The sequence below is a fragment of the Capricornis sumatraensis genome, chromosome 19, assembly GCF_032405125.1.
Source record: "Capricornis sumatraensis isolate serow.1 chromosome 19, serow.2, whole genome shotgun sequence".
Taxonomy (NCBI): Eukaryota; Metazoa; Chordata; class Mammalia; order Artiodactyla; family Bovidae; genus Capricornis; species Capricornis sumatraensis.
Window position 1 is genome coordinate 48,348,916 of NC_091087.1, and position 10,686 is coordinate 48,359,601.

The window sequence follows — 10,686 nt, forward strand, 5'->3', positions numbered from 1 at the left end:
CAACCCGCAGGACAAGGTTTGTGGGAAGGTACTCGGAGCTTCCATGCCTTCTCCAGGAACACTACCCCCAGCACCCCCATGTGTCCACCAGCCCAGAAGCTCTCCAAACCCCAACTTTAGAGACTTTTATGGAGGATTCACCAAGTAGGCATGATCAATTATTAACACAGTCTCTAGCCCCTTTCCCTCCCTAGAGCATGGCAGGTAGATGTTCTAATCATGGCTTGATCTTTGTAGTGACCAGCCACCATCCCAGAGCTATCCAGGAGCCCACCAATGGCCATCTTATTGGAAGAAAAAACATCTCTATCATCCAGGAAACTCAGAGGGATTTAGGAGCAATGGGTCAGGACCTCTGCCAAAACTGAAATATTAGAACAATAGATGCTCATCACATCTTTATTGCTTGAGAAATTACAAAGGTTTTAGGAGCTCTGGTCAGGATCTATGGATGAAGTCTGAAATGTATATTTCTTACTGTATCACAATAATCACGCCTTAACATCACACGTTTACAGTGGAGCCAACTGTATCCCTACCAAAACAGTGAATGAAAGAAAAGGGAAATTGATCTCTACTTTCTAGAAAGTTTAAAAATGAAGATCAAAGGACTAAATAGTCAGTTTCAAAATATCTGTTGTTAAATTTAATCCAGTTAAAGGTGAGGCTCCAACTGTTAAGTCCAAGTACTAGAAAAAATTTCAAGTGATTGCCACTACTCTAAATCTATTCTTTCTTTGATTATTATTATAACACATACTAGTTTAAAATACTTTTCCCTCAGAGTTTCATTGAACCAAAAAGAATAAAATTTGTAGAGAGAGGATATTTTCCCCTTTTTTGTGTAATGTAAAGCCACAATTAAACTGTTCACTCTCCAGGCTTACAGAAGACAGGCATTTTTATTTTTAAAAGTACCTTAATAATATTTTATTACACTGATTCCTATAAGAAATATTTCTTTGCATATTCAGTTATATGAAGATTTATATAACTGTTTTGCCCTGACCTTTTCATAAGATATTATATAATATATTAAAAAGAGAGGTTGGCCACAGAATTACCTTTGGAAATGAGTAGGTAGGGAAAGAACCAGTAAAAATTCTCAGCATAGACTTTGAACAGAAAGCTTTAGAAAGAGACCTAGGAAATGAAGATTTTTGAAAAACTAGATTGTGGGCAGAGAGTGCCATTTACAAGTTAGTAGAAAACTGGCTAACCAATTTCTGATGCAATAGTTTTCCTACTTCTACAAGATTCCTGCCACAGTGTATAGAATCTTATAAGCACATTAAAAGGTTTATTTACATCATATGTATTGTGGGAAATAAAAGTAATTAAATGCATAATCACTGTTATGAAGAAGTTTCTTGAACATATTTCAGTAGTTAAGCATTTTTCTATCATAATGGTAAATAAGAATATGTGAATTCAAATCTCATAATTCTACATTTTTATATTCAAAAAGCATATTTGGAGTTTATAATGATACCATAGGAATTTGAAGCAAATAAGGACAATGCACATAAAGAAAAAAAGAAAAGCTTTAAAAATTGAAATCAATACATTAATGAAAACAAGAGAAGGTTGTACATCCAAGAAAAAGGAGTAGGAATCCATGAAAAGGAAGAGAATAATTAAAGAATCTTTTAGGAATTAAGCCAAATTTTTCATAGTAGGATAAGAAAATACAATTGAGTAAATCTCCCCAAAGTTATATTCCAGAGGGAACAGAGGAAACCAAGGGGAGGAATTTCTCAAAGAGGTAACACAAAAAAACTTTCCCGGAACTGAAGAACATGGCTCTTGAGAGAAAAGGGGCCCACGGAATGGATAAGGAAAAACTCTCACCAATGTTTGTTGTTGTACAATTCAAAACAACAAGATAAAGAAGAGGTCATTTGGTGGCAATATAAATGCTAGACAATAGTGTAGCAATGCTTTCAAAATTATGAAAGAAAATAAGTTTCAGCTGAAAATTGTATAGCTGATCTGGCATTCATATGTGAGAGTAAAGTTAATTCAAACATGCAAGAATTTTAAAATTTTTGCTGCCCATACATTGTTTTCTAGAAAGCCACTGGAGGATAACCTTCAGCAACATGAGAGAGAAGGAGGAAGAAATGGATTTCAGAAAGCAGAGACTCCAACACATGAGAGCAATGAAGGCAAGTCCTAGTTGTACAGCAGCCTAGGAAGCAGCTAGTCCAAGTGGAAACCAGAGGAAAGGTGGATTCAGGAGGGATGTCTCGGGGCAGGAGCTTACACTCTCCTAGTGCTTAGAACTGTGTTTCAATATATTGGTTTTGAATTGATAAGTATATGACCAAAAAAGATAGTGGTGAATACTTAGAAAATTAGACAATTTTTTTAAAGACCATGATTAATTCAGGGAAATCTTGCTGATTGTTTCTATCAGCAGTAATTTTATAAGATCATGATTTCATACATTTGATTATTGAGTTAACAGCATTATACAATTAGTTGGAGAGCATGAGGGAAAAGAAAAGGGACAGAGGATAGTGTTAAAGAGTTAAAACCTTCATTACCATGATGAGACATCAGTAGGTGATTTCAACTTTTGAAAAATTGAGATTGGCAGAAGGGTAGGGAGGGATCAGAAACTGATAATTTTACTATAAAACTTTGAGTTCCCTTTGGGGGCATTGGTGGGTGGGTTAATGTATTATCTGAACAAAAACATAATTTTCTAAAAAGTGACTGAACTGCAGAAGACCTAGTATAGCAGTACAATGGAAGGCAAGGCAGCTGGATCCAGTCTCATGACTGCCAACTCCAGACTATGGCTAAGTCTGTTCACTTAGATTACTTATTAGAGGCCAGGGCTTTAAAAATTTCTCTCAATTTGATGCTTACATGGCCAAATCTGCCCTTCTTCAGTGAGTCTATTTCTAATGTCTCCTTTTAATGACTATTTCTAATTTATTGGCTAATCAAAAAAAAGGGGGGCGGGTGATGAACAGCTTCTTTCCCAGGATTTTTACTAGGCAGAAATAAACACATTTGTCTCTAACCCAGAGACTTTGTGTGCTAGAGAACTAAAAGAAAGCATTACCAGGTAGTGAAAGGGATGTAGTGCTCTGACAAGATCTTAACTGACTCACTAAGTTATGAAGATTCTAGGCAACAATTTACCCTGTTCTTAAATTTTTAAAGTAGTTGCCATAGCAACACCTAGACACAGCATATGGTATGTCTGGTACCTCCAAGATAACAGAGCAGATTCTTGATGGATTTTCCTTACAATATGTTATGAACTTTTGTACTTTTTAGTGTTTCAGTGGCCAGTGTTTTAAGGCACCAATATTCTTTGATATTATCTATATAATTTGAAGCCTATTTTAAAGCATCTGTCATTGGCAAAAATAACAAACTTTTAATGCTTTCCACATCCCTCAATATATTTCCTTCATTAAAAAAAAAACAGTAATTACAAACTAGTAGAAAAACAAGCAAATTAACAGGTAATTTTAAAAGAATAAGTGTAAATAGAGGGTAAGTCATGTGCCAGAAGTCTTGCTCACTTACAGGGAAAGGAAGGAAAATCAAAACTAGGTACTGTTTTTCTACTTACCAGATTGGAAGAAGGGAGAAGTCTAAATTGGTACTGACATTCTGGTGGGTAATTTGGGATTATAAATTCAAAGGATTTAAGACATTCTTGCCGTTTGATCTAAATTTCATTGCTACAGGTCTGTCCTAAAGACTTGTTTTTTAAAAATACAGTACACAAACATTTCTGAAGAATTACTTATAATGGTTTAAAAATAGAAACGGGCTTCCCCAATGGCTCCACAGAAAAGAATCCGCCAGCAATGCAGGAGATGCAGGTTCAATCCCTGGGTTGGGAAATCCCCCAGAGGAGGAAATGGCAACCCACTCCAGTATTCTTGCCTGAAAAGTCCCATGGACAGATAAGCTTGGCTACTACAGGCCATGGAGTCACAAAAGAATCAGACACAACTGAGCAACTGAGCACACATCTACAAAAATAGAGATACTCTTAATATACAAGAAGAGATTTAAAATCTAAAAAATTATGTAAAGATTCTCCTCTTATTGGGCATTTAACTTTGATGTAATGTTTTTCTATTATAAATTTTACTACTGTAAGTTATTATGTCTTTTTATTATAAATGATGGCACTATTATAAATGATGGTATGTATAAATATATATATATATACTGTATACACATATAGTAAATTAAAAACAGGCTTTTAAAGAATATTGACAAAATGAAAAAATCAATTTATACTGTATTTGTAATGTAGTATATGTGTGCCCCATAGAAAAAAAGCACAGAAGGACATATCTGCCCAAAAATGAAGTAGCTGTGGGTCTTCCCTGGTAATCCAGTTGTTAAGAATCTGCCTTGCAATGCAGCGTACACCAGTTCAATCCCTGGTGCCATAAAGCCCATGCTATACAACGAGAAAATCCACTGCAACAAGAAGCCTGGGCACCACAACTATAGAGTAGTCCCCGCTTGCTGCAACTAGAGAAAGCCTGCACTCAACAATGAAGACTCAGGGCAGCCAAAAATAAAATAATTTTAAAAAATAAAGCGGCTACAATGGACACCATAAACTGACCCCCAGTGAATGATGCCCTTGTATAGCCCCTATCCTTGAGTGCAGATAGAACTGATGACTTACTTCTAGCCAACAGAATATGTCAATGGTGATGGATGTGCTCATGATAATGTTACATTGTATAAGATTCCATTTTGGCAGACTGAAAAGAGAAAGATTATCCTCTTGACTTTGAAAATTCAAGCTGCCACCTGACAAGGAACTGGAGGTTAACCCTTAAAAATTACAGGCAGTTTCTGGGACCCGAAGGGAGCTTCCAGCCAACAGTCAGTAAGAAGCCAGGGCCCTCAGTCATACAGCTACAAAGAAATGAATTCTGTTAACAACCTGAATGAGCCTGGAACCAGATTTTTTTCACCTAGATGAGTCTCCAGATGTGAATAACACTTTGACTACCTCGTGAGACCCTGAAGCAGAAAATGCAGCTATGCTCTGCCAGGACTTCTGACCTACAGAAACTGTGAGATAATAAATATCTGCTGTTGGGATTTCCCAGGCAGTCCAACGGATGGGATTCCATGCTTCCATTGCGGTTTGAGGGCGGGGTTGGGCCAGGGCAAGGGTTTGATCCCCAGTCAGAGAACTAAGATCCTGCCTGCTGTGCAGTGCATCAAAAAAAAAAAAAAAACTTTAAGCATAAATAAATGTGTGTTGTTTTAAACTGCTACATTTGTGTTAATTTTTCTTATGCAGCACAGAAAACTAATACAGTGGCTGCCTCTTGAAAAGGAGCTTTTTTCTTTTCTTTTTTCTTTTTTTTTTTTTTTACAAATTTGCCCCTTTCTTATTTGTACTTAGCTAAATTTTCTAAAGTGTTATAATAAGAATTTCATTGCCTTTAAAACCAAAAGATGTTATTTTCAACAAATCATCTGGAAGCAAAAAATAAGTATGCTCTGCAATTTTTTAACTGATTTTGAATTTGGCAAAAGTACATTTTTTAAAGTGTACAATGAAAATATAGCACCAAGATTACCCTTGATTTCTATTTTTTAAATGGTCTTAACAGAATATTTTATTTAAATCATGTTAACATAGACTGTTTCTGAAATTTTAAGCATTCTATATTTAATAATGCCTGCTGGGAGAAAAAAGAAATCATACTTTTAAATTTCCTTTCCAATTTTGACCATGATTTAAAATGGAAAAAGTTATGTTGATTGTAGCTAAATGTTCTCATTTTTATAGGCCATTATGCACTTTAAATTCTCTGTTGGCATTTTAATTTCATTTTACAAAATAAATCCCAACTGACAACAGAATAAAGCAAATTCTAAGTCAACTAAGCAAAAAAGTGTCACTGCAAACAGAAAGAACTTTGCAAACTGAAGCAACATTTCATATGGCTCCTGAACCTAAATTTCCAAAGTTTCAACAGGAAAAAAAAAATGTGTGTGTATGTTGGGGGGCAAGTATTGACAAACGAAACCAACTTCACAACTTACTGTTTGCAACATGACATTACTATTTCACTATGTGCATTAACATAAATTTACTACTGTAGAAAGTTGTTGCACAAGAAGATGAAAATTGCAATAACTCTTTAAGTAAGTTTTAGGAACTTCCCAAAATTCCTTTTATCTGACCCCTAGACTGCTCAGCTTAAATACCCCCCTTCTCAAAACAATAGACTTTTCAACATTTGTTTTAAAATCCTTACCTTGCTATATTTATTAATTTGAAACTCTTATATCATGAATTTTGCCCATTCCTAATCAAATATTAAAGCCTATTTTTCCCTGGTGGTCTGGTGGTTGGGAGGCTGCTTTGCAATGATGGGGACACAGGTTTGATCCCTAGTCAGGGAACTAAGATTCCACGTTCCACAACTAGAGAGTTTGAGTGCTGCAATGAAAGACGGCTTGACACAGTGAAGATCCCACATGCCACAACTAAGACCCACACAGCCAAATAAATAAATAGTAAAAAAACACCCTGTCTTAAATCACGTCCATAAAACTTCATAAATATGCCACTATTACTCTACCCATCAGAGAGGTTCCTAAGACTCAGTCAAGGAGGTGATCTCAAATACCTTGGTAAATCAGCCTGGCTTTGCTTTATAAATGGACATAACCATTTTGATGGTATTTTGAGGTATCATATTCTGTTTCCCTTCAGGTCAAAGGCTGGAGTATGTAGATACTTAAGGAGATCAACCACTATGATAAAAGTCAACACAGTGAAAACACAGGAACAGATATAACCAGAATATAAAAATAAAGGTAATAAGTTGACTTTAAAAGATAAGGTTATAAATAATATAAAAAAGGAATAAGAAGTTTTTAAAAAAAAAAAAAAACAGCTGCATCAGTGCCTTAAAAGTGCACACTAAAAGTGTGCCAAAAATATGACCAACATTAGCTCCTTAAAAGACCAATTCCATTTTAAGGTGAATACAGATGTAAGCACGTTATTTTACTTTTTATCTAGTCACATTGTGGTGTTATGTAAAATTCAGTAGAAGATAAAATTTTAAAATACCCCAAATTGTGGATCACAGACAAGATTGAGAGATTCTGTTTAGATACTTTTTGCTTCCCACTCACTGTATTTCTTGGATGGAGGTAAGAAAAGGAGGAAGGGAAGGGAGGGAGGGAAGGAAGGTAGGAAGGAAAGACAAAGAATATCGCTTGCCATTTCAATGAAGAAAGGATGTTGTGGCCATAAAGCCACCAATCATAGCAGCAGCCACCCCTGCAAGTGCACCCTGAGAACTCTGGATAGAGAAAAACAGGATACTGGCCCTAGAAAGTTACCGTGTATATCAAAGAAATATTTTCAATAAGTCCAGATTCTTGCATCCCCCAAAGCTAGAAAGACATTTAAAGTCATTAACTTGAGATGTCTGATTTTCTTTAATTAGCAGTAGTCTTTTGATGTTTGACTACCTGTTTTGGGGTTTGGGTTTTTTTTTTTTATTGTAGTTTCTCTAAAACTCCTCAATTTTTCAAACATTCCTCTTACGTCTTTGGAACACTCCAGAGGTATCCAAGAGGCTGTCTCACAGGCTTAAGTACTCAGTAAGTTTGCCAAATAACACATAATTCTCAACTTCCCTGGTGGCTCAGTGGGTAAAGAAATTTCCTACAATGCAGGAAACACTGGAGATGTGGGATTGATCCCTGGTTCAGGAGGAACCACTGGAGGAGGACATAGCAACCCACTCCAGTATTCTTGCCTGGAAAAGACCATGGACAGAGGAACCTGGCATGCTGCCACAAAGAGTTGGACATGACGGAGGAGCCTAGTGGGCTGCAGTCCATGGGGTCGCTAAGAGTCGGGCACGACTGAGCGACTTCACTTTCACTTTTCACTTTCATGCACTGGAGAAGGAAATGGCAACCCACTCCAATGTTCTTGCCTGGAGAATCCCAGGGACGGCGGAGCCTGGTGGGCTGCCATCTATGGGGTCGCGCAGAGTCGGACATGACTGAAGTGACTTAGCAGCAGCAGCAGCAAGCACATGCATGCATTCAACTTTTAAGCTGTGCATTTTTTTTTTTCTCAGTTGTTGGAAGGAAGAGAGGGAGGGAGGGGAAAAAAAAGAAGTCTTGTTGACATCTATCTGAAAAAAAGACCCCAGAATCAAAATGTTTTCTATATTTTCTATATTGAAAGCATATTGCTTCTACAAGAAAAAGAAAACTTTATTTTTAGAAAAGAATCAGAATTTCTTCCTTGAAAATGAAAGAGACCATTTAGTTGTAAAGTCCATTCATTGATCACAGACTCTATCTAAACCTGCTGCCATTACAAATCAATGCTAAGTGAGCAGTAAGTAATGTTCCCCCATACCCATATTCGATTTCTATAATTACATTCATCTAAACCAATATTTGAACATTTCAATGCATGAATGTAAGGAAGCTTTTGCTTTTTTGTTTTTGTTTTTTTTTTAACTGAATGCGGAGAAGGCAATGGCACCCCACTCCAGTACTCTTGCCTGGAAAATCTCCTGGGCAGAGGAGCCTGGTGGGCTGCAGTCCACAGGGTCGCTAACAGTCGGACATGACTGAGCGACTTCACTTTCACTTTTCACTTCCATGCATTGGAGAAGGAAATGGCAACCCATTCCAGTGTTCTTGCCTGGAGAATCCCAGGGACGGGGGAGCCTGGTGGGCTGCCATCTCTGGGGTCTCACAGAGTCGGACACGACTGAAGTGACTTAGCAGCAGCAGCAGCAGTATGTGCTTCACAGAACAAAACCACACAACACTTTTATACATAACCTCCTTTAAAATGTGATTCAAAATAACTATAATTGTTATCAGTGAAAAATGCCGATAGGATTGCCCAAGGAAAATTTAGAGAGACATGTAACAAATAAATCAAGTGGAAACACTGTTATGTGTGATGATTCTGAAATAGAATACAAACTTAATTCTAGTCAAGAATCTTTCTTTAAAAATCCTCTGATTCCCATATAAATAATTTAGATGGTGATAAACAAAGCAACACTGAACTCCTAACTTCTCTTTCCACCCTCTAATCTGGGCCTCTTTCAGGGTTCCTCATTTTAGTGACTGACATCATTGACCCTTTAAGAACGAAAGTCATCTGCGACTCCTCCCTTCAACCCGCATATCCAATCTATCCTGAAGTCCTGTGGATTGGTCTCTTGGATCTCTCTCAGATATTCCATTACTGCCTCTCTCCCCATTCTAGAGGAAGCTGTTGCCATCTCTGGCCTGGGCAACTGCAGGAAGCTAAATTGTCTCCTGAAATCCACTGAGTAGTATCCATTGTATGTGCGTGTGTATATATATAATCACATCTTTTTTATCCATTCATCTGTCAATGAACATTTAGGTTGCTTCCATTTCTTGGCTATTGCAAATAATGCTACAGTGACTGCAGGGGAGCATATGTATTTTCAAATTAGTGTTTTTGTTTTCTACAGATAAATATCCAGGAGTAGAATTGCTAGGTCATATGGTAGTTGTAAATTTTGGGGGGAATCTTCATACTGTTCTGCATGGTGACTGTACTAATTTATGTTCCCACCAGTGGCACATGAGGGTTTCCTTTTCTCCACATTCTTGCCAACACTTGTTGCCTTATTGATAATAGACATCCCAGCAGGTGTGAGGTGATGTCTCATTTTGGTTTTGATTTCATTTCCCTAATAATTAGTGATGTTGAGCATTTTTTCATGTGCCTGTTGTTTACCTGTATGTTTTCTCTGAAAAAATTTCTATTCAGATCCTCTGCCCATTTTTAAATTGTGTTCTTGATGTAAAGTTGCAGAGTTTTTTGTAAATTTTGAATGTTAACCCCTCATCAGATATATTATTTGCAAATAACTTCTCCGTTTCAGTAGATGGCCTTTTTGTTGTTAGTTTCCTTTGCCGTCCAAAAGCTTTTTAGTTTGATTAGTCATATTTGTTTATTTTTGCTTTGTTTCTGTTGCCTGTGGAGACTTATGCAAAAAAAAAATTACTAAGACCAATATTAAATGGCATATTGCTTATGTCCCTTCAAGAAATGTTATGATTTCAGGTCTTAAATATTTGTCTTTAACTTATCTGGATTTTTTTTTTTTTTTTTTTTTTGCCATGTTGCATGGCTTGTGGAACCTTAGTTCTTCGACCAGGAATCACACTTGGGCCCTCTGCAGTGGAAGCATGGAGTCCTAACCACTGACCTGCCAGGGGAATTCCCTGAATTTGTTTTTATGCATTGTGTGAGAGAGTAATCTCATTTAATTCTTTTGCATGTAGTTATCCAGTTTTTCCCAATACCATTTATTGAAGAGGGTGTCATTTCCCCATTGTATATTCTTGCCTCCTTTGTCAGAGATTAACTGACCATAACTGTGGATTCATTTCAGGGCTCTCCATTCTGTCCCACTGATCTATGTGTCTGTTTTTCTGCCAGTACCATAATGCTTGATTACTATAGTTTTGTAACATAAACTAGTTTGAAATCAAGGACCATGATTCCCAGATTTGTTCTTCTTTCTCAGAATTGCTTTGCCTATTTGGGATCTTTCATGTTTCCATATACATTTTTAAAATATTTTTTTATTATTTATTTTTGGTTGTGTTGGGTCTTAGTTGCAGCATGCA